The sequence below is a fragment of the Rattus norvegicus genome, chromosome 3 (genome assembly GCF_036323735.1).
Source record: "Rattus norvegicus strain BN/NHsdMcwi chromosome 3, GRCr8, whole genome shotgun sequence".
Classification (NCBI taxonomy): Eukaryota; Metazoa; Chordata; class Mammalia; order Rodentia; family Muridae; genus Rattus; species Rattus norvegicus.
Window position 1 is genome coordinate 85777692 of NC_086021.1, and position 21714 is coordinate 85799405.

General features: G+C 43.4%; 1 long non-coding RNA gene across 1 annotated transcript; it reads right to left on the reverse strand.

Moving 5' to 3' along the window:
* Positions 1-19627: 19627 nt before the first annotated feature.
* Positions 19628-21468, reverse strand: LOC134486398 (uncharacterized). The gene is made up of 2 exons (XR_010065251.1): positions 21186-21468; positions 19628-20069 (listed from the first exon to the last, which is right to left on the reverse strand). It is a non-coding gene; the product is annotated as an uncharacterized LOC134486398 (long non-coding RNA).
* Positions 21469-21714: the final 246 nt, after the last annotated feature.

The following is a 21714-nucleotide window of genomic DNA, read 5'->3' on the forward strand; positions in this document are numbered from 1 at the left end:
GGACTAGTTTCATGTCAGCTTGTCCCAGCCATACTCATTTTGAAAGAGAGAAACTCAATTGAGTTGCCTGTGGGCAAACCTGTGGAACATTTGTTTGATTGAAGATTGATGTGAAAGGACCCAGCTCCCTGTGTGTAATGCTGTCCACCCCTGGGTTGGTGGTCCTGGGTGCTATAAGAAAGTAGACTGAGTAAGTCATGGGGAGCAAGCCAATGAGAAGCACTCCTCCACTGACTCTGCATCAGCTCCCACCTCCAGGTTCCTAAGACTTGAGTTCCTGGTCTGATTTCCCTGGATAATGAAAGGTAAGCTATAAGGTGAAATAAACCCTTCCCTTCCAAGTTCATTTTTGTCATAGTGTTATATCACAACAGGAACCTGAGTCCTTAATGTTAAGGTTTGATCCTTAGCACCACCTAAACCAGAAATTCAAGGACATCTTTAGTGACTTAGTGAATCTGAGCCAAGCCCAATAAACAAACAAACAAACAAACAAACAGAAAAACAAACAAACCAGTCAGCCAGCCAGCCAACCAACCAACCGACCATGCATAGAGAACATTTTTCAAGTGACTTGGATGAACCCCCCCCCCACACACACACACACAAACCAGGCTGCATGCCTTTTTTCTTCAGTTAAGTTGTGAGAGAAATTGAAAGGCAAGGTTTTGAAATACTGGAGGATTGAAAATAACTAATGAATCATTTCTTATTGTTATTTATTTACTTTACATCCCAATCAGAGCTTCTCCCCCCCCATCCTCCCAGTCCCCGCCCCCCATATCCACCCTTTTTCCCCTTCTCCTCAGGAAAGGGGAGGCCTCCCATGAATATCAACCAGCCTTGGCAAATCAAGTTGCAGTAAGACTAGGGGCATCTCCTTTATTAAGGCCTGCCTGTCCACTAACAGGGCATTTTGATATGTGCAGAAGCTGCTTTTGAAACCTTTATAATCCATGGCTGTTACTGTGATTGCATTTATTTCTTCCCTTTTTCATGTACCAAGAGCTTCAGTGTATACCTTTGAAATAACTCTTTGCAAGTGAAGTTTTAATATTTCATTTCACCAAATTGCAGATCCGTATTTTCATTTTATTTTCCTTTTCTCATCCACAAGCATCCCTTTTGCAGGACCTTGCATTTCCTCTCCTGAATCCAGAAATTTTAGCTAGAAGTATCTTTGAAACCATAATTGCCAGGTTTGTGCAGAATGCAAAGAACTCTGTCAGTCTGTGCCACATCACCAATTTAGTGAGCGTGACCTGTAGCTAAAAATGTCACTTATGACAAGAGGGGAAACAGGATTGCCGTGATCTCCATCTGTTATGCATCTTGCTTGCAAGTGTCTTTTTCCCTGAAGCATGTGGTCAAGCCAGCGAGTGGTAGGTTAAGATAGTCTTTAAGGCATTTAAGAACCAAGCAGAAATGCATATGATTATAACAGTTCACACAGTGAGCCGTGACTAAAGAAACAAGCAGCTGTGCAGAAGAGTGAAGTTACAATTAGAGAGGAAAATCTTACCTCAGTGGGCCACTAACCAATGGCTTCTACTCAAGTGTTGCTGCCTCTGATGCAGTGGCTCTCAACCTGTGGGTCTCGGCCCCTTTAGGGTTTGGATGACCCTTTCACAGGGCTTGCCTATCAAATATCCTGCATATCAGATACTTACGTTATGATTTATAACAACAGCAAAATTACAGTTATGAAGTAGGAGCAAAAATAATTTTAAGGTTGTGGGGTCACTACAGCATTCAGGATCTGTATCCAAGGGTCACACAATAAACTGGGAAGATTGGGAAACACTGCTCTAGGGAAACAGAAATTTCTAGGTTCTGTTTATGAATGGACCTATTTTTTTGTAAACGACTAAAATGTTCCTAAAGTATTTATAGATGTCATGTTTTCCACTTCAATCTAATTTTCACTTTTCTCTCCTGAATATAGAGAATCGGGATCGTTTTTTCGCTTCACGTGCAGATCTAAAGTATGCTGTTATGTGTTTGCATTTTGTATTTGTAAATTACTCTAGCTAATAGGACTATTACATCACTAAGACCGCTGTCTCTGAAGTAAATCATTAGGAGAAGTGAGGGAAACAAAGGTGGGGCTTTCCCTTGTGCCTAACTTTTGTGTGCTCTCAACATCAGCTCACACAGAGGAAATCTCTGTCGCCTCCATCTTAAAAGACTCGAAATAGAAAGGGTAAATATTTGCTAAACTTTTCAAGAAAAGCACCATTTGAAGGCTGCCTGTGCTCAGCACAGCATGAAGCCTGGCAAGCAGGGAAATAACTAGAGAAAGAATTTGAGGAGCTCTGGGGCTGAAGAAAGGTGCTAGCATAAGCTCTGTGTCTGAGGGGAAAGGAAGAACCGATTTCCAGACAGAGAAAACATCATTCTTCACCCCCGCTGGGAATGACAATACAGGAGCAGCCCAGACAGAAGAGCGGCTTTGGTGAGTGAACAAAGGTCTCTGCACACTTGCTTCTCCTTGGAGCTCTGACTTCATGGTGTCCGTGTTGTGTTTTATAAAAATATTAGAAGAGAGGGAATATGTTTGGTGGATGTGTAGTCAGGTATGGGGGAATGAGGTGCCTCCAAGGGCCCATCCTGAGGCAGCCCTTCCCCCGAGGGACCAGCCACATGATCAGTATAGTATAGAATAGAGTTTATTCACGGCATGGGGAGGGGAGTTGAGAGCGTAGTGGGTAGTAGTGACAGAGAAAGTGAGAGAGAGAGAAAGAGAGAGAGAGAGAGAGAGAGAGAGAGAGAGAGAGAGAGGAGAATAAAGACTCGCCATGAGCACATGGGGGATGGTGGGGAGAGAGGGGGAAAGAGGCAACAGGAAATAGCAGGAGCAAGAAGGCAAGAGCTAGAGAAAGTGGAGGGGGCAAGCAGCCCCTTTTATAGTGAGCCAGGCCTACCCTAACTGTGGGGCGGAGCTTAGCAAAATGCTAACACCCGGCCCCCTCACTTTGAGGAGCCAGCAACGGAAACCCAATGGACCAGTGCTCACAGAGCTTGTATCAGTGGCATCATCTCTGGTTTTCTCTTCTCGGACTTGTTTCTGACTTAGGTTGTCAGTTATGAATGTTTCTAGAAAGCAGTTACATCTTCAAGCAGAAATCTGAAAGCCTGGTTGACTGATTGGTACTTCAAAGACCCATGGGCCATTGTTGCAGATCCAAAGCCTAGTTACAATTTATCTTGGGCTGTCTTTAGACTTCTAAATGGCCATTTTGTGCTCACCTCTGTACTGACCGTGACTAACAGATAAAAGATTTCTGGGATGTACCAACTTAAAGAATCTGTAGTCTCTACTAACCAAAGGGCTAGGAGTCATCAGGAAGTGTTTGAGGTCCACAGCTGAGATGCCTCTGCTTCTGTGTAAGCACCTACTTATAGTTTCCACTGATGTATTTGAAAAGCACCTTGACTTACAACTTACTTTATTCTGTTACTACAAAAATTTCATGACGCTTCTTCCAGGTTGGGACATAGATGTAGGGTGAGTTTGGGCCAGCCTGATTTACATAGTAACTTCCAGGATAGCTATGAAAGAGCGTACCCCTAAACGGGGAGCCGTGTCTCTCGCTCCGATCGCGGGGTGAGGTGCCCCCAGGAATCACGAGTAGCCGGTCTTGATGTAACAGCAAGAGGTAGCTTTATTAGCAGGATCCCGGGTCGATACGTATCTCACACAGGAGACAGAGGAATCGACCCCGAGCTTCCAAACTCGGGGGTTTATATAGGGGAGGTTAGGGGCATTCTCGTGGTTACACAGGATTGGTCATTTCAAATGGTGCACAGTTACTTTTGGAGTGAAATTACATCAGCAAGGAGTACGTGCTATCTAGCAGCTCAGCAGCTCGGGTAGGGTAGCTCATCTCACTCAGGGGGGGTGACTCACTTCTGGGGAGTGAAGGAAGGGGAGGGGGTGGCTACGGATGGTCAGTGTCCTTGGGGCTGGTAGCTGGTCCGGCAAGTCCTATCTCTGGTTCTCCCTCAGGCACGTCTGGCCCTGCACATCCGGACTCTGACAATGAGTAACCTTTTTAACACTCTAGTTCTACATTCCCCTCTTCTTTTTTGTGAGTAGTTCTAATCTTAGAACTACATGGAGAACTCAGCTTCATCTAGCATAACAGCTTGGTATTGTTGTCTTAACATGAGGATTCTAATCTGGACACTATCTAAGCCTATACACCAAGGTCATGACTAGCTTTTAGAACTTTTAAACTTATACAGATTGTGATCCCTGAGGCACAGTCACAAGAAGTATTAAGAGTACTAACATATGTAATGTTATATCATTTGTAATAGAAATCAAGCCTATCCCCACACCTATCTTGATAGAACCCAGGACAAACATGACTGAATTTCCCTCTAGGTCCCAGCTCTCAGCCCTAACAGCTAGTACACGGCTGGTGAGGGCTGAGAAATGACGGCTGTCAGGGTGGTCAGCAGCACCAGGTATGGTCCTTTCCAGCGAGGCTCGAGTGTCTGGGCTCAGTGTAGCTGTAGTCTCCGACCTGGAACTGATGGGATGTCTCAGGGGTCTCTGGGGCATAGGCTGCTGTCAGCTGTGAGCAGATTTCTTTCTGTATCACCTGTAGGTCTTTTAGTCTGGCATACAAATCATTATTACTATGACATGTTGGTTCAGTAACATCATCTAATACAGTCAGGGGAGCTGAGGCCCCATATAAGATCTCAAAGGGGGTAAGGCTGAATCTGGAAGGGGTATTTCTTGCTCTGAAGAGAGCAAGAGGGAAGGAGTGTCACCCAGTCTGCGCCAGTCTCCATGGTCAATTTAATTTGGTCAGGGTCTCTTTTAGAGTTTTATTTATTTACTCTACCTGTCCTGAACTTTGAGGTCTGTAGATACAATGTAATTTCCAATCGACCTCTAAATACTTGGCCACACCCTGCCTTACCTTGGCAACGAAAGTAGGGCCATTGTCTGACCAGATTACCTTGGGCACTCCAGACTGGGGGAAGATTTCTTCCAGTATCTTCTTGATGACTATCGAGGCCGTCTCTTGCAGTTGTTGGCTTCACCAGGGCATCCAAGAGATGGTAAAGGCATCTGAAGTGCTGATGTGCTGGGGGGGGTAGAAGTTCAGCCATCCCAGATGACATCGTGTTGTCCACCATGGCAGCACCCACTTGTCTCTGACCTTCATTCATGAAGAGAACTATTCCCGTCTGTGGACAAGGTCCTCGGCTTTCAGCAGGGGTCAATCAGCCAGTCGCAGAGGTCTTTCCTCCACCCATGGGCTTCTGTCAGTGCTTGACACTCATGCTGTGGTGGCTCCAGGTCCGGATTAGGCAGCAAGGTGACCAGATTGTCCCCAACCGGTGGAGAATCTACTGGTGCACTGAGACAGGTCTTAAGCTCCACATTCACAGTCTGTAGATATGCATACACATGGCCTCACCCAGCCATTTTAGCCCACACAAGCCAATTTGGAGAACAATTTTCTCATGAGCAAGGGATAGGGGCAATCAGGGATGACCATGAATTAGTGGGTGGGTTATCCAGCCTACGCCAAGGTCCACTGTTCTTCGGGCAGTCCATAAGTATTGTTCGTTGCCAGTAGCCCCTTGCACTCAAGGTCTTTGGATATTGGCCCACTGGGGGGGGGGCATGGGAGCACAGAGCATTGGGCCCCTGTATCCACACTTCCCTTCTATCTCTGTACATAGCCAGCACTCTAGGACCAAGAAGCTCTCCAGTGGCCCTCTTGTTCTTTCTTGGGCAGTCCCTGACCCAGTGGCCTCTTTCTTTGCATTAGGCACACTGATCTTTAGCCAGGAATTCTCTTCCGTTGCCAGGTACTATCTTCCTAGGTTCCCTAACTACTGTGGCCAGTATGTGTTTCTCTCTTGTCTTTTATCTCTCTTTAGCTCTCTAACTTCCTCTTCTTAACTTTCTGTCTCTTCTCTTCTCTAGCTTCCTGCTCTTTTTACCTCTTTCTCTGTAACTTATACTAACTCTCAGCAACTTAACTTAACCCTTTAAATTTCTGTAACTTTCTCTTCATATCTTCCTTATCTTAGCCATATTGGTGGGGCATTTTCCAGCCCCTCAGAGACCCACCCTTGGAGCCTGGCAGCAGACCTGGCACTCCCTACCTTTAGGCATATTGAATCCAACAGGCAGAAGTGAGGGCCTTCCATCCATGTCTGGAACCTTCTTTCTGGCCTCCAGTAGGATTCCGTCTTTCCTCAGTGGTAAAGAAGACCTGTAACAGTTACTAACAAGCATCTCAAATGGGATGGTGAGAAAACAAGAGAATCTTGAGAATAGAGGTCTACTGAAGAGGGCAAACAGCATTTAGTCACACAGCTAAACCAGGAGGCCTTCTTGGACAAAAAGGCCATTGTATAAATAAGCACAAGCTTAGATTTTCCCTCAAGGAGTATCTCTCTTCAGTGTCAGCTCCGTGGCTTTGCCTCTCAGGAGAACCAGCTTCCAAATGACACTAGGCTTCTAGTAACAACTAATAACAAAAGGATGGAGAGATGGTTAGAACCTGGGTGCTAGATGCCAGGTGGCTGACAAAAGAATTGTAACCAGTTCACCTGGGGCTATCAGGACCTCAGTAGCAGCCCTCTACCAAACTGTCTCACTGGGTTTAAAGGCCCATGGAAAAGAAAACATTAATCCTGACCTTGGCCACCACCAAAGCCTGAATTCTAAATTTCTTTACAGCTTGTTGTAGATTCTTTGAAACTATTTTAGGGGCTCTTTTTGTCCCCCAACCTGGGGCATTTTGACCATAGGGGCAGGAACTGGCTGCTGTGGGAATAGGATCAAAGGCACTCTCCATGTTAATGATCATCAACTAGAAAAGTAATTCAATTCTGGAGACTGACTCCTCCCTTGGAATAAGGACAGCAGATAAGGCAGGCTTCCTTAAAGAACTTCTCTTAATGAGCGCTCTCCTTCTGTGAGCAAATGTCAGAAATTCCTTTCTTGTTCTTGTTTTCCTTATAGTCCTCTCCCACCTCTCTCTCAGCCTTTTTAGATCATTCTTCCTGTAGCATTTCTAACACAGCCTGTCCCCCCCCCTTTTTTTTATAGCCTGTTGACAGCATTTCTGATCTTTTAGGCAGCTACACACTAAGTGTCAAACCGGCTGAAACTCCGCCTTTAAGAGTCCTTACTCCCAAGCAAAATTTAAATCTTTCTCCAGCTTATCACAGCTGGCTTCGAGCACAAGCACAGATAAAACACTATGCTTTAAAAATTAACTTTGGCTATCAACCAACACACCGCCACTAGAGCGGGGTCCACAAAATTAAGTTCCTTACTCACTGAGCACTAAGGGGACCAAGCAAAACTCTTCGACGAGCAAAGCAAACAGTTCAAACACAATTGTCAGTCCAAGATTTCAAAAACGAAACAAAAGCCAAAAAGACACTGGACAATACCACAGAAAACAATCCAGACAAACAAGATCAAGACAAAGCATCCTATAACCAATTTCCACAGATGCCTGGTACCTTCAGTACCTGGCCCAAACTGCAGCTTAACCTTAGCTGCTTCTGGGATACCAAACACAGAAACAGAGTATAGACAACAGACACTAACACATCTAAGCACACTTGTCCGTGCCTATACTTAAATAGGCAGCCGAACTCGACCTCCGAAGTCACAGTCAGATCTTTTCGACTGTCAGTCGCCGGGTTCTCACGACAATATTTGGCTCGTGGAATGTCTCCCAGAGCCTGCGCAATCGGGGCGTCCCCCTGTGCGCTATCTAGAAAGAAAAAGGGAGAAAAAGAAAAGAGAAAAAAAGAAAGCTGTTCGGAGTAGGAAACCTCTTCTACTCCCAGACGTCTTGCGCCGGGTAGGAATACTCTTCTACCCCGGAGTAGGAAACCTCTTCTACCCCCAGACGTCTGTACCGGTACCGAGGAATGCAAAATCCATAACACGCAACTCACATCCACATGCACACACACACTCAGCGGCCGCTTTCTAACACTCACACCAATGTACCTCCAAGTGGCATTCGGGGTTCCGGGGGGTCACGCTCCGATCCCGGATGAGACCCCAAATGAAAGAGCATACCCCTAAACGGGGAGCCGTGTCTCTCGCTCCGATCGCGGGGTGAGATGCCCCCAGGAATCACGAGTAGCCGGTCTTGATGTAACAGCAAGAGGTAGCTTTATTAGCAGGATCCCGGGTCGATACGTATCTCACACAGGAGACAGAGGAATCGACCCCGAGCTTCCAAACTCGGGGGTTTATATAGGGGAGGTTAGGGGCATTCTCGTGGTTACACAGGATTGGTCATTTCAAATGGTGCACAGTTACTTTCGGTGTGAAATTACATCAGCAAGGAGTACGTGCTATCTAGCAGCTCAGCAGCTCGGGTAGGGTGGCTCATCTCACTCAGGGGGGTGACTCACTTCTGGGGAGTGAAGGAAGGGGAGGGGGTGGCTACGGATGGTCAGTGTCCTTGGGGCTGGTAGCTGGTCCCGCAAGTCCTATCTCTGGTTCTCCCTCAGGCACGTCCGGCCCTGCACATCCAGACTCTGACAATGAACTCTAGTTCTACAGCTAGAGTTACATATCTAGGCCCTGTCTCAAAACAAACAAAAACAAATAAAAAAGTAGAGGGGAGAGACAGAGAAACAGAAATTAACTTGAAAAAGTATGGATTTTAAATTCCACAATGCAGTTTCCTAGTGATATAAGATACAGATCTGAAGGGATAAAAACAATCAGCTGTTGGAAGTTACCCATTTTGATCCTCATATCAGTGCTCCAGTGAGGACCCAGCTCAGTGAAGCCCATCTTAAGCCCCAGCTTGAGGATATGCCCAGAGTCCTGGTCAGACTCTCCAGATGCATGCTTCCTGAAGAAGCACAAGAAGACACCTTGGGATAAGACTTACCTTTAACATTTTAGTAAAGTCCTTTAAGGATTGTACCAGGATTGTTTAACCCAAGACATACTCCAACAACGTAGGCCATGCTCTCTTCACCAAGCGACAACCCCAGTGGCATCTCCTTTCCACAGTGCCCACCCCGTTCTTTCCAAGTCAACACAAAACCGTTTCTCAAGGGCAGTGTTGCTACAGTTGAACTGATAACTAAGACCAACTTAGAGTCCTTCCTTTTCCTGGTAGATGACATTAGCCTCCCCTGTAGAACCGCATCCTTTACCTGGTTGTCCCTTGTGATACAGGCCTGTATCTGCTTTCAGTCTGTCAAGGTCAAAGGCCATATTACTACTTTTTCTGTGCTTCACTAGTTGTTACAGTGCATGGTTCCTATCGTCAATAACTAGTCATCCTGATCTGCAGGATCAGGTAAATGATCCTGCGGGCAGAGCCAAGCATGTCAGGCAGGGGTAGATAGGGAATGTTTTAGGTGACATGGTCACGAATGAGGAAATCATACCTCTATTCTATGGTAACATAAAATACATAAGTACATATAAGCCTAAGAACTTCCACACCCAGAAACCTTCCTTTCTTCTAAACCTACAGAAAAAAAAAAATCCCATACTCAAAGCAATGCTGCCTTTGTCCCTTCCCTTAGTCTGCAGCTGCTCCAGTTATCTGCTTACCTCCAAGGTCTCCACTGTTGCGAAAACGTGTGCCTTGACTTTTCTTTTGCTACAGGTTTCATGGACTCGGCTGCCATCTTTGACCTTTTTTCTTGGCCTCAGGTTGAATCACAGCCACTGCATCCAAAGATGAACTTCTGCGTTCTGTCTCACTTAAAATGTTGACCAGAGACATTTTTACAAAGAATTTGAGAGGGTGACAGCACAGGCGACCAGTTGAAGTTACAGGGTTTATAAACAGAGCAGGCATTTCATGCCTGTGACTCACCTCTGACACACTCTCGGAGGATCTCCATCTTCCCTGACTCAGCACATTGTAGTGTCCTCCCTTCTCATAATCCCTGAAGGTGGCAATTCTCTGGGTGGGTATCCCTGGGCAAATGTCTGAATATTTCTCAGTCTTGATTCACTCAGCTGTTGACACTATAACAGTCCTTGGTTACACCTGGTTGTTGTGAAGAATAAATTTAAATGTTTAAGCAACTACAGTAGTGTTCCATAAATCCTAATACATGTTAGCAATTGTGATGGCTTGCCCTTGAAATCATTGTGTCTCTCTCTTTCCAACTGTAAGAAAATTCTGCATCCTCTGGGTACCTCAAAGCATCCCAGGTTTTATTTTATCCGCTGTACGGGGCCACTTCACTACTCAGACTCACCTCTGTGTTTTTCCACATTGCTCATAGTTTTTCATTAAAGAAATTAGAGAGCAAATTACTGTCCATCCTTTTCTGGGTAAGACCTTACAACTACCGGAAAGCCAGGAAAGTAACTCACTTTCTCCCCACGGTTATAGTTCTGGTGCTGTCAGTGAAACAATGTCCCTCTTTGGATGTGGGGACTTCTGCAGTGGTGACCTTCCATACTGAGGAGACAATCGACATTTTCTCTGCAAAAGATACATGGAGGGACTTGCAGAGTGAAGTGAAAATCTCTCTGAGCTTTTACTTTTCTGGTTGAAGGGGCTGGGGGCGTCGAACCTGTTGTGATTTGTCCCACATCTCCATAGAAATCAAAGATTCAATTCAAGAAAGGCTGAGTCAGCTCAACTCTTCCGGTTCTGTATTCCCATGCTGGGTGAAGAGAATTTCACATTCGCTTTTAAAATATAGAAAACAAAGAAAAAGTGGCCCGTCTTTCTGAGAACCGAGAATCTGTTCATTCAGCAAATATCTGGAAACTATCCACCCTACTCTAGGCACTAATTAGACTCTGAAATGATATCAGCCATGATACTTGCCCTCACGACAAAGAAGCTAAATAACTGTTTGACTTTCTGTTTACAGGTTCCATTATATAGTGAATATGGAATAATAAACTCAGTCCCAGAATCCTCCACATAACTCATCTCTCCGTCCCTTCTTTCTTCCCTGTCTTCTTTTTCTTATTTGCATCCCTCCTACCCCACCTCCCTCCCCGAGTTACTTGCTTTTAGTCTCTCCTTCGCTCCATCTGCTCTAGCTGCCTGTTCTCACGGACAACTCCCTTGGCTACTCCTCCTCTTGCCCGAGCCTCCTCTTCCTCCACCTGTCCCATGGGCCTTATTCTCCTCCTGGACCCTCACCTGCTTCATGACCCAACTCCCTTTTCTCTGACTCTTCTCCCTTGGACCCCTGGCTGGGATTGGAAGTCCAGCCTTTCTATCTCTATCCTCTACCCAGGTATTGGCTGTTACATCTTTTATTAACCAATCAGAGATAATTGGGGAGCATTCTTAACACCACATTGGTACAGGAGATTCTGCAGTATTCACGACAATGTCTGTGTCTGGACTGTTACTAGATCTCAGGAAGCAGCATCTGAAATACACAGAGCACAGGACCCTTCCTCAACAAAAGTCCTCACATGTCTATTGCTATTTCAGTATAACAGTGCAGAAGCATCAGAAAAGTCTGAGCACTGCCCCAACAGGGCAAACCATCTCGCCTCAACCAGACAAAGCTCAGGTGATCTTGTGCAGTATAAATATACTCCATCACGTGTGCCAAACACAAACACAGCCCTGTCCTCCATTGTCCCCTTGTGGCCTTATGCTCAATTTTATTGCTAGTTTAAATTTGAGTGTGGAATTATTCTGATTTTGTTTCTCGGCCTAAAGTCACATGATCATGAAGGTCTTGTAAGAAAACCCATAGGTAAAGGACTCAATAACAACGACAATGGTGGGGGCTGGGGGTGGGAGCAAGGGAGTGACAGGGAAGCACGTTACTCATTGGGGACATCTACCCCAGAACTTTTGAGTGAGAACAACATATATACACATGTGTATACACAGCCTTGCCAGGAGCCATTTACAAAGCAAAAAAGCACATTGTGTGGTCAGTAAGTAAACTGTGTAGTTAGTTAGAGTAGATTATCTGGGACTTGGGGGCGAAACCAGATCTGAATCCAGGCTACATCTGTAACTTGAGTAAATCTTCTACTCAAGCTTTAAGTACTTAGGGACAGGGGGAGGCAAGATGTTTTATCTTAATGGCTGGCACCAGGATTCTTAGAAAAGAAACAGTATCTGTTTAGGAAATGCTCTCATAAACATCTCAGATGGCTGGAACTGAAGATCTGTAGCCGACCAGAAGTAAACATGAGTTTAGATGTCCAGGGGGGTAATGGGGGTGGGGGCAAGGAAAAGGGAAGGGAATCTAGCCACATGAGAACAAACAATTGAAAACTAGGAGTGAGAAGCAGTGTCGCTAACCACTCCGTGCTGCCATTGTATCAAGTGCTATTCATCTCCCCTCACTTCACGGTCACCACCAGTCCATGGTCACTCAGGGTCATTTTATAGAAACCACTGTTCAGAAATGGCCTAAGCACTTTCAACACCAGAAATAGCTAATATTTCATCTTGACATCGACTTATTTGTGATAGATCTCTCGATTTTCCTGCAGTCATCTCCAGCATTTTCCTGCAGTCATCTCCAGCATTTTTCTGCAGCGTTGACATGCAGACAAACATCTCTGTGAGCAGTTTCTGTGCCTCTGAAAAAATGGAAGAAAAATCACATAGAAATGAATGGGTTGAAGCAACGCAATGTACATAAAGTCTTGAGGGTGCTGAAAACATCCTGGGATCGTTTGTCAGGGATGAGACCAGAGTATCAGGGGATGAGACATTAGCAACATGGGAACTTACAGAAACCTGCAGAAAGGGTGATGGAGTGGTCTTTGTTTGCCTTTGCTGGTGGGGTGAGGGAGGGAGGGAGGGAATCTGGAGCCTCAGTCATACCAGGCAAGTTGTAGGCAAGAGTTCTCCCACTGAGCTGCATCTCCAGCCCTAATGTTTGACTCCAGCAAGCAAAGCTATGAAGTTGACATTTTACATCGTGTCTCAAATAGCTGGCCATTCCCATATCCTATTAAGAAGAGCCAATAATCACTCTTCCAACGAGTTGTGCTTCCTTTCCTGACTTCTGCTGGAGGGGGCTTCGCAAGATGGTTGGATGGAAACCTGAAGAACTCTAAAGTGCCTTGGAGAGGCGAGTTCCAGACCTGGAAGCATATAGGGCCTGAGGGGAGTGGGTGTGTGGCAGATTGGACAAATGGCAAGGAGGCCTGTGGCTGGGGAGAGGGTGGGGAAAGAGAAGTCACAGAGTTGACCCAAGACTATCATAACTTAATACTCAAGAAAACACTGTGTTGCAAGTCAGCCCAATAATAAATGCTGACAAAAACAATAACAACAAAAACAGATCTAGATCTGAATTCAGGCTTTCGGGCATGTGCCTCTGTTCATTCAGATCTCCAACTCTAGGACCTGCTTCTTTCTCTGCCTACAGCTGAAGGACAGTGCTGCTGGCTAAGTGGTCAGAAAATCCCCTACCTTCGTATGTTCACCTGTTTACAGCAAGGTTTCTCTGGAGACAGTCAGTACAAGAAGATTTAACTAGAAGGACCACCCTCTTCCCCACCATTATCTTCTGCTGGTCCTGGGTATGGCAGGCTCTTGAGGGCCTCCTCTGTTCACCCTACTCCACAGTTAGATGATTTTTTTCCAGGCTACATTTCTATATATACTGTTAATAGTCCATGATAGACCAGTGTTTATTACTCTATTTTACAGTAATTTCTAGAGAAAATAAATTGGTATTGTATAGTTGATATATAACCCATTAAAACTAATTCCTCTTAGTCTTTAAATATCTTAGGTTATTTGAAAGGATAACTGTTTTCTCTTCCTCCTCCTCTTCTTCCTCCTCCTCTCACTTACATTTCTGGCCACCAAATGTATAGAGGTGTTTCCCATACCAAATAATTATCCAATTGTCTGCAAATATCCCCAGGGTTTTATAATTCAATTTAACTCTGACACTGGCTGTCTGGATTTAGTTGAGATCTGTTAGATTAAGGGGCTCAGTTACATAAGACTGCTCTTCCTCCAATCTAAGATACAAATTCCCAGTACTGGGGTGTTGGAGTGATGTTTTTGTACACTATGTGAAGATGTCTCTCTGTCCTTCCTTGACTGTCTAAGGCACCTTCTGGTTGATTAAAATAAAAAGCCTATGCCTATAGCAAAAAGCTGGATGGTAAAATGGACATCCGGCAGAGAGAGAGGAACTCTGGGAGAGATATGGGAGATTCTCTATTGTCAGAACATAGAAGAGTATAAGAGGGATAATTGAATTATGAGTTACTTGGGGAGGAAGCCTAAGCTAAGGCCAAAAGCATTGTAAATAAATATAAGCCACCATTATTCAGGGACTGGGGCATAGAATGGTCCACGGCTACACTGGGGCCTCAAGTTAGCCACAAATGCCACCTGACTTGACTACACATTGAGGTTCTTATGATCCTTTCAGATTTTGTCGTTTGTTGGGATGGTTCACAGCACTCAGGGAAATACAATTACCAAGAGACATAGGAGACCTAGTTTCAAAGAATCGAAGACCAGGAAATACCCCATTAACACTTGATGGTGGCCGACCCGAGAGCTCTCCTCAGAACCCCATGCTTCTGAGGTGTTTGTGAGATTTAACTGTTCTTGAGTTGAGTCCCTCACCATTCCCATCCTCTGTGACTTTCCCATTAGCACTGCAAATTGTAGTCTTGGAATCATGGCTTGGTCTTTCAAGATTCCAACACATATCCAGGAAAACATCCATAGTAACCTAGCCAAAGACATTTAAACACCCAGGCACTTTGCCACGTGCTCTGTGTCAGATAATGAGGTCAAAGGCCATTCATGTATATGTGCATGTGTATGTATTTGTGTATGTGTTCATCATTGTATATATGTATACATATGTATCCACATTATTTTATGCAAATGTAACAAGATTGGTAATATGTTCTGACTTATTGTTAGACTAAGCCAAAACATAAGCTATTTTAAATATTTTGTTCTTAGCATGATGCACTTTCCAAGAAACTGATACAATTCTCTAAAATCAGTGAATATTATTAGAAAATTAAATCTGCATTTTATTATCTTATACTCTATTCACAAATTCCATTCTAAAGGATTTTTGATGTTAGGGAATATATCTTAGTTTCTCTTTCCAAGGCTCTCTTAAAGGTATTTTACCCTGGTGACAGTAAATTGTTCTATACTAAACTCTCATACAGCCATGTGCTAGAATTTGTTTTGAAACTATAAGTTGAAAAAAAGGTGACCAATGTAACAAAACTAACTATGGCACTGTTATCTAAAACATTTGTTCTCTGCTTCTGTAGTGAGGGAAGATGTCAGCTACATGACCAAAGTAAAGGTCATAGTTGAGAAGTCAGTTGACGATGTCTATTTTCTTTCTTCACTGGGCCTGATCTTAGCTTGTTACTTCAGCCAAATAATTAGGCTCTACAATCTGGTTTATTGGTAGCTTAATGGCCCCTATTTCTCCCTCTTCCTAATACCAAGGACACTGTTAAGAGCATATCTGTTTGCTACTTTGAGTTGTTGAGATGAGCAACAGCCTATAAAACTTTAAAATGGGGCTGGAGAGATGGCTCAGCGGTTAAGAGCACTGACTGCTCTTCCAGAGGTCCTGAGTTCAAATCCCAGCAACCACATGGTGGCTCACAACTGTCTGTAACAGGGATCCGATGCCCTCTTCAGGTGTGTCTGAAGACAGCTACAGTGTATTCATATACATAAAATAAACAAAATCTTAAAAAAAAAAACCTTTAAAATGTTTGGTATGGAGCAGGGAAGCAGGCTCTGTCAAATCCTGTTGGGAAAATAGGGAAAATAGGGTGGGTTGTCTACAGAACAAAGGGCCGCGGGAGGACAGAAGCCATCCAACTGTAGCCTAGAATTTTGTGTGTGTAAATGTACGCCATTGAAGAATCAGAGACTGGAACATACTGCACAAGCATAAACCATTAAAATGATTTAGACAAACAGAGAGGAAATGGCACAGGGAGATGTTCATGACAGGTTAAAAATGTAAAGTTAACCATCAGGGCAGGAGTGTGGTTCGTGCGAGGCATTTATCTACCGTGCACAAGGCCTTGCATCCTGCTACCTATTTCTCCATAAAGCACATGCACACAGGCATTACCTAATGGCGGTTGTTTCATGACGTTATGAAAATGCGTCATCATAATTACAGTGATAGATGATAGAGTATAACAGGATAGATGCCTAGTTGTGGATGCAACTATAGGTACAGCTAAAGAAATTCATATGGTTGTAAAATATGTATGTTATATATATATGTAGATTTTAATGCTTAATGTAGAGTATATCATAGAGTATGTTTTTACATATAGATATTAAAATGTCTAACAAAAACTTTCTGAGGAACGAAATTCAGGATGACTTTAAGATTCGTGTTCTTTGATTATCTGTAAATTTCCTGGATTAACATGGATATTCTTCAGCTAATATTAAATGTTCTTAAGGAAGAAATATTACTTTTAATGCAGAAAATGATTTATGATGTATACTGTAAAAATTAAAATAGATAAACTAGTTACCTGACTTCATCATATTTATTCTGAAAAAATTATATTTTATATGTTAATATTACTTAAGTCCTAATGTTTCTTTTTCAAAAAACTTTTTTTTAATTCATGTGTGTCTATGTATGATTATGTTTACATGCATGTGGGGTGCCTGCAGAGGCCAGAAGAAGACACTGGGTCACCTGGAGTTTGAGCTACAGGTGAACATGTTACACGGAACATGAGTTACAGGTGGCCACGAGCCACACTCAGGTGCTCTGAAGAGCGACAGGTGCCCTTGCCGATTGTGTTCTCTATGTCGCTCATCAAGAGCCAGTTTTTCACTGTAGTGTTTTGTCCTTTGGGTTCTGTTGCAGTCAGAGCTGTATATCCTGGGCCATATGGGCTTGGGACCCTGTCCTCAGCCTCAAGATGGGACATCTTTGATCTTTTAGGAGTTCTTGAGGTACCAATGACTTTCCACAGCTTTAGGATGCTAAACCACCTATTATTCAAAACATGATTAAAAATAAAGTACACTTTGGGGGAACATCTCAGATTTTCGAAATGAAGAAAAACCCCAATCTATGTAAGACCTTCCTTACAGCACATGGATTGTGCATCAAACATTTCTAATTGGCTTGTGTATTTTAATTTTTTTCCTAGTTTAAAGTCATTTAAATGATTTTTCTGTGCTAACTTACCAGCCCAAATACTACTGGCTAAAAACTCGGGGTACAGGAAATTTGTTTTGGCACCCTTCCCTTCTTGCTTTATCCTTCAGGGGCTGTCTTCTCAGTCTAATAACGAGGGACTGCGACCACCTCCACAAGAGAATATCACCTTCAAGTGGATCATGTCTCATATAATACCATCTACATGTCAACTTTCATGGGAATGTTTCTTTGTCAGCCTTGGAAGCTTGGGATTCTAACTAATGTGTGGCAGAAGAGCTGCCCTAGAATAACGCATGAAATCTACAGAAGAAACATGAGAAACTCTCCCTGGTTCTTTAATTTTCTTGGCTTTCACTTGTGGTCTAGAAAAAATAGGAACCCCTTTCTTACTCTTTAAAGAAAGTTGGCCTCCTGATGACAGTAATTACATATTTACTTTCTCTTGAGTGCCTAAAGGCTAGGGTAAGAATTCCCTTCAAAGCCTTGGGTGTGCTATTCCATGTCTACTTTCATATTCCTAAAAGATCTCTCTCTCTCTCTCTCTCTCTCTCTCTCTCTCTCTCTCTCTCTCTCTCTCTCTTTCTCTCTCTCTCCCTTCCCCTTCCCCTCCTCTACCCTCCCCCTCCTCTCTCTCTCTCTCTCTCTCTCTCTCTCTTTGTGTGTGTGTGTGTGTGTGTGTGTGTGTGTGTGTATGTATGTGTGTCTGTCTGTCTATCTGTGTATAAGTGTGGTCTAGTGCACATCTTCAGGGTTGCTCTTTGCCTTCTACCTTGAGACATGCTCTCTTTGCCGTTTCCTGGTCCACACAGCAGGCTGTGAACCTCAGGGAGGGAGTCTCATGTCTCCATCCCCCATTTTTCAATAGAAGCACTAGGAGCACAGATGCTGCCACTGCCATTGGTATGGGCTCCGGGAATTCAAGCTCAGGGGTCCTGCTTGTGCAGTGTTTTACCCATTGAGCCATCTCCCCATCCTCTCATCTAACCTGTTTCCATTCACACTAATGAGCTATACTATGTCATCTTCTCATATACACCCAGGAATTGTGGCTACTCATAACAGCTCACATGCCCAGTGTCAAATGCCTGTTTTCTCTTCATTTCAGAATTATGGTTAATGAATTGCTACTTATAGTGCAGACACAAGTTAATGTTGCAAATTACTGCTAAAAATACAAAGCAAGCCGTAATTCATCAGAAGCTATTTATTAATATAATTTAATTTACTTGTTTCCCCAGTTAGATGGCTTCTGAGAGCACCATAGAATGTATCCATTTTCAATAATAAAAGAGTGATTTACTTCATTTCCTGTTTCTTCTTGTAGTTCCTATAGGTAGACAAAACTCACGAGAATTTCAACTTCCTTTACTAATTTTATGAACTCTATTTGGCTAATATAAAAAAGGTGGGAATAGGTCCCCCACCCCTACCCCCAGCATGAGCTTGGTTTGCTTTATGTTTCAAATTACATTCTGTCTTCTGGGTGTTTAGAAATGTCTGGTCTGTGTTTCTAAATTTACATTTAATCATTTTGATTTTTAAATTAAATCAAAGCCTGGTCTTGGGGTACATGTTCATAATCCCAGCTACTCAAGAGTAGGGGGATGACAACTGCAAGGGTTTCTTGCCCTACAGAGTGAGTTCAAGGCCAGCCTGGGCAACTTAAAAAGTGAAAGGAGAACAGACAATGTGGCTCTGTGGGTCCCTGCTTTATGTGCAGAAGACCCTAAGGGTAAAAAGCATTGTAAGTTGCCATGAGTGTTGTTAAGATAAAAATCAACTAGTTTATTAAATTTTACAGATTAGACTATTTCAGCAAAGCTAAGTTACTTTTCAGGCTTTCAGGCTGTTTTCTTAGCAATGTATAATTTTTAAAGATTAATAATAATAATAATAATAATAATTAATAATATTTTTAAGAATGCCAGTCCTTCCAAGCATCCATGGAAGTCTAAAGTTAGAGCCATGGTTATGCTTTGGATGGAAATAGGTCAGGTTTTGACCTCTAGCTTTGCCCTGAATCTTTTCCATACACCCGACTCTTATTTTAAAGAGTAACTCTATAGGGAAGCTGGAAGACAAGGTAGGAGAGGAGAAAGTTATGTTAATTTCGCACCTCCAAGAACACTGGTAAATATTTCACATAGTTGGAGTGTGGAGGGTGGCATGAGATGTGTGGCCTTCATTTTAGGTTGTGTCAAAGTTTTCTCATCACACTTGCAAGCTTTCTGCCTCTGCCAACTTTCCAACTTCTCTTCATCCAGTAACTTGCTTGTAACCCATGAAATGGTGTAATTGTCTCAGAAGAAGAGCCAGGTCCATGTGATACCCCAGGCAGCATGGATCCTGAGGCAACTAAAGACAACACTGGGCTTTGTTTGGCTTTATTGCAGCCAGGACTGAACATTTAGGATTCAGTCTCCTCATACTGTAAGGGTCCATGATTCGACAAAGAATGATACTCCAGAAACAAATAGAATGTAAACACAGTGCTTTATTCTGCAGAAGTCCAGCATGCTGGAGTCTCCCATCACCAAGATAGAGAGACAACCAAGTGAGCTCAGGGGCCTGATGTCAAGCACTTTAGGGAATTCCAGGGCAGGTGACCTCTCTCTTAATCTGTTGGGTCCATCTCTACAGACATTCCATTACTGGGGCATGAGGACGGAAAACTGTTGCTGAGGAGGTCTGGAAACTGTGGCTGACCCATTGTCCTTTCCTCGGGCCAGATGTTGGGGCAGCTTCTGAAGCCTAGACTTGCCTGGACTTGCCCAGTTCTTGGAAATAGAGATTTAGATCTGGTCTCCTGAACTGCCGATTTGAAGCCTGTCATGGAGTCAGTCTAATCTTCTCAACGTTTTCCCTCATAGCTTCTTGAGCTTTTAGGAAAGGTTGCAGAGAAATCAAAGCATGGATCTCTGAATAAATAAATAAATAAATAAATAAATAAATAAATAAATAAATAAATAAGTAAATGTTTTTTAAAAAACTTTACACATTTGCTGATTCTTGCCTTTCTTAACTGAGAGTTCCTAATTGAGAAAATTGTCATGAATAGCTTTATATATAAGAACTCTTTCAGGTACCATTCAGCAAATGTTCATGAGGCAGACATTCTATACAGGTCAGACTATTCAATAAATTATTGACATTTTTTCCATCTCCCTTGGAAAAAAATCTAATGAACAATATAAACTATTAAAATCCAATAAACATATGAACTGTTTACCCCAGGAGAATGCAACCCTCCCTGTCCCCAGGACAATTGGCCACTCTGGGTCCCTGAGGGCAAATAGAGCAGAGACAATGGACAAGGGTTGGGAAGCCCTGTGAGTAGATACAGTGAGAACCGGCTGTGGGGAGACAGGTCAACTTTACTTGAAGAGATTCAAGGGTTATGAAGTTTTGAGGGGACTGGGCAATAGCAGTTTCTGGGATGGTTGAAGGAAGGTCCTTGGCTGAAGGCTTAAGGTACTGAGAAGCCTCCTGGCATGAGGAAGTATTCTAGGAATCTCAGGTACTAGCTGAATGGTTTCTTATCAGGAGAAAGAAAGTTGAATCTGTAATCTTAACCAAGCCCATGTGACATTCTACACGTAGGGATGTGTTAGGGTTCTCAAGAAGGGGAAGCCCTGCTAGTGAAGGGAGTCCTCCATTTTGCTCTGAGCCCAGAAGGCTATCTGGACAATGGTAGACTTTGACCTTAATTAGCAGGGTTTTCTCATGGGGAAATCACACACATATATAAACATAATAGTGTGATGATTGATCTTCTTGTCAACTCGATTGGATTTAGATATGTATACCACACATACCTCCTGGTCTGCCTGGTGTTTCCAGAGATGTTGAACTGTGTTCAGCACCACCCCTCTAACACGGAGTTTGAGAATGAATGAAGATAAAGACAAAGTAAGCTGAGGACAGCATTTGTCTCTGTGTGTGGGCATTCTTAATTATCAACTTGACTGCACTGGGAGTTCACTAAAAACCTTAGCACACCTATTAACCGGTTCATTTAAGATAGGAAGACCTACCTTAAATCCATTTCACTTGAGGTCAGAAGACCCTCCTTTGATTTGGGTCACATATTTTCTTGGCAGCCTATCTAAAGCACGAGGAGGAAGGAATATTTTGCTCTTTGCCTGCTTGGTCTTGTTAGCAAGTTCATTCCTTCACTGACATTAGAGCCCACCTCTCTGGAATTCTGGCGTACACTGAAAATCCAGATACACTGAAAGTCAGTCTTGTAGACTGAACAACTTCTGGATCCTTGGACTTCCCATGAGGAGACAGCCATTGTTGGACCAGTAGGGCCATCACATGTAAGCCACTCTGATAAATTCTAGGTGTGTATACTTACAATATGTAATATAGAACACATAATATATAACATACAATATATAATAGAATATATAAAATAGAATAAATATTACGTGATATTGTACTTACTTGGAGATGCCCCCTCCACCCCCCACTCTCCCCTCCACCCCCACTCCCTCACCCCCACCCCGTGAGACACTGAGACTCAGATCCAGATCAATGCAAAATCAAGTTTAGTTTCTG